Raw genomic sequence first — 3,537 nt, 5'->3', positions numbered from 1 at the left:
AGCCTCTCCGATGAAGTGTGAGTAGTTTACTCGGACCTTCGGGTCCATAGTTAGTAGCTAGATGGATTCTTCTCTCTTTTTGGATCTCAATACAATGTTCTCCCCCTCTCTTGTGGAGATCTATTCGATGTAATCTTCTTTTGCGGTGTGTTTGTTGAGACCTATGAATTGTGGGTTTATGATCAAGTCTATCTATGAACAATATTTGAATCTTCTCTGAATTCTTTTATGTATGATTGGTTATCTTTGCAAGTCTCTTCGAATTATCCGTTTGGTGTGGCCAACTAGATTGGTAGTTCTTGCCATGGGAGAAGTGCTTAGCTTTGGGTTCGATCTTGCGGTGTTCTTTCCCGGTGACAGAAGGGGCAGCAAGACACGTATTGTATCGTTGCCATCGAGGATAACAAGATGGGGTTTATTTCATATTGCATGAATTTATCTCTCTACATCATGTCATCTTGCTTAAAGCGTTACTTTGTTTTTAACTTAATACTCTAGATGCATGCTGGATAGCGGTCGATGAGTGGAGTAATAGTAGTAGATGCAGAATCGTTTCGATCTACTTTTCACGGACGTGATGCATATATGCATGATCATGCCTAGATATTCTCATAACTATGCTCAATTCTGTCAATTTCTCAACAATAATTTGTTCACCCACCGTAGGAAACTTATGCTCTCGAGAGAAGCCACTAGTGAAACCTATGGCCGCCGGGTCTATTCTCATCATATCAATCTCCATCACTTTAATCTTGTTTTGTTTTTACTTGGCCTTTTACTTTTCACTTTGCATCCTTATATCAAAAATACCAAAAATATTATCTATCGGATCTCACTTCCGTAAGTGACCGTGAAGGGATTGACAACCCCTAATCGCGTTGGTTGCGTTGAGATCTTTGTGTTGTGTAGGTACGAGGGACTTGCGCGTGGCCTCCTACTGGATTGATACCTTCTCAAAAACTGAGGGAAATACTTACGCTACTCTGCTGCATCATCCCTTCCTCTTCAGGGAAAACCAACGCAAGCTCAAGACGTAGCATCAGGTACTGATGGATCTCATGGACAGGATGACAGCCATGTTAACTGTCGTGGTTAACCCAGCGGATCAAGCTCGGCATGATGCGGAAGTGGCATGGTTACGTGAGGAGGTGGCACAAGCCAAGGAAAACCTAGCAGCGGAGGACGTCAGGATGGCCGCAGAGCGGGCTGATACGTCTCCAACGTATCTATAATTTTTGATTGTTCCATGCTATTATATTATCTGTTTTGGATGTTTATGGGCTTTATTATGCACTTTTATATTATTTTTGGGACTAACCTATTAACCCAGAGCCCGGTGCCAGTTTCTGTTTTTCCTTGTTTTAGAGTATCGCAGAAAAGGAAAATCAAACGGAGTCCAATTGACCTGAAACTTCACGGAACTTATTTTTGGACCAGAAGAAGCCCATGGAGTATCGGAGTTGGACTAGAAGAGTCCCGGGCTGCCCACTAGGGTGGGGGGCGTGCCCACCCCCTGGGCACGCCCCCTGCCTCGTGGACAGCCCGGAGGTCCACCGACGTACTTCTTCCTCCCGTATATACCCATATACCCTAAAAACTTCGGGGAGCACAATAGATCGGGAGTTCTGCCGCCAGAAGCCTCCGTAGCCACCGAAAACCAATCTAGACCCGTTTCGACACCCTTCCGGAGGGGGAATCCCTCTCCGGTGGCAATCTTCATCATCCCGGTGCTCTCCATGACGAGGAGGGAGTAGTTCTCCCTCGGGGCTAAGGGTATGTACCAGTAGCTATGCTTTTGATCTCTCTCTCTCGTGTTCTTGAGGTGATACGATCTTGATTTATCGCGAGCTTTGCTATTATAGTTGGATCTTATGATGTTTCTCCCCCTCTACTCTCTTGTAATGGATTGAGTTTTTCCTTTGAAGTTATCTTATCGGATTGAGTCTTTAAGGATTTGAGAACACTTGATGTATGTCTTGCGTGGGATAACTGTGGTGACAATGGGTTATTCTATTGATTCACTTGATGTATGTTTTGGTGATCAACTTGCGGGTTCCGCCCATGAATCTATGCATAGGGGTTGGCACACGTTTTCGTCTTGACTCTCCGGTAGAATCTTTGGGGCACTCTTTGAAGTTCTATGTGTTGGTTGAATAGATGAATCTGAGATTGTGTGATGCATATCGTATAATCATACCCACGGATACTTGAGGTGACATTGGAGTGTCTAGGTGACATTAGGGATTTGGTTGATTTGTGTCTTAAGGTGTTATTCTAGTATGAACTCTAGGTCTGTTTGTGACACTTATAGGAATAGCCCAACGGATTGATTGGAAAGAATAACTTTGAGGTGGTTTCATACCCTACCATAATCTCTTCGTGTGTTCTCCGCTATTAGTGACTTTGGAGTGACTCTTTGTTGCATGTTGAGGGATAGTTATGTGATCCAATTATGTTATTATTGTTGAGAGAACTTGCACTAGTGAAAGTATGAACCCTTGGCCTTGTTTCAACGCATTGCAATACCGTTTACGCCCACTTTTAACATTAGTTACCTTGCTGTTTTTATATTTTCAGATTACAAATACCTTTATCTACCATCCATATACCACTTGTATCACCATCTCTTCGCCGAACTAGTGCACCTATACAATTTATCATTGTATTGGGTGTGTTGGGGCCACAAGAGACTCTTTGTTATTTGGTTGCAGGGTTGCTTGAGAGAGACCATCTTCATCCTACGCCTCCCACAGATTGATAAACCTTAGGTCATCCACTTGAGGGAAATTTGCTACTGTCCTACAAACCTCTGCACTTGGAGGCCCAACAACGTCTACAAGAAGAAGGTTGTGTAGTAGACATCACGGGCGACTTTAGATGCTCGAGCTCAGCAGATTCAATCAGAAGCTTTCCAGCTTACGATGGATCGGAACGCATCAAATGAAGTCATGAGGAGAAGACACCAGAAGGCTCAATCCCGTCTGCCTCTGATTTATGATCCTAGAAACCTCTTCCGCACACCCGGGGCGGGCCCCAATAACCCGCCGGAGGAAAACCGGGTTGCAACGCCCAGGGCTGGGGCGCCGGTTCAGCCACGGGTGATGGAACCCCCTCGTGTGAATACTGCTACACCTCATTATGTACCAACACCATCGGGTCATTATTCTAACCCTTTGGAGAACATGATCGCTGCGGCGGCGCGATTGGCGGCTCTCCCATCGGAGGGTGACTCTCCGACGGTGATTGAAACCCGAAGGGTTAGAGAACTTCTTCAGACGGCTCTGGCGCAGCAGGAGGCTTATTCTTATAGTCGAGACAGGATTCATTCGACCCCTCGCCCAAGCCGGAGCCCGAGTTATAGCAGGCACATAGATTTAGTAGCCATTTCAAGCAACGCCCGGCGCCATGACCAGCCGCGCGGGCATGACCCGGTGCATCATGGAGATCTTAACTTGGTTCACCAGGACAGGATCCGCCGAGAGGTTGAGCAAGCGGCTCAACAGGCAGCTGAGCAGGCGGCTCAGCGGGCGATTCACC

Source organism: Triticum urartu, chromosome 6A (genome assembly GCF_056163025.1).
Source record: "Triticum urartu cultivar PI428250 chromosome 6A, HENAU_Tu73, whole genome shotgun sequence".
NCBI lineage: Eukaryota > Viridiplantae > Streptophyta > Magnoliopsida > Poales > Poaceae > Triticum > Triticum urartu.
Note: the sequence above shows the minus strand (reverse complement) of the source record.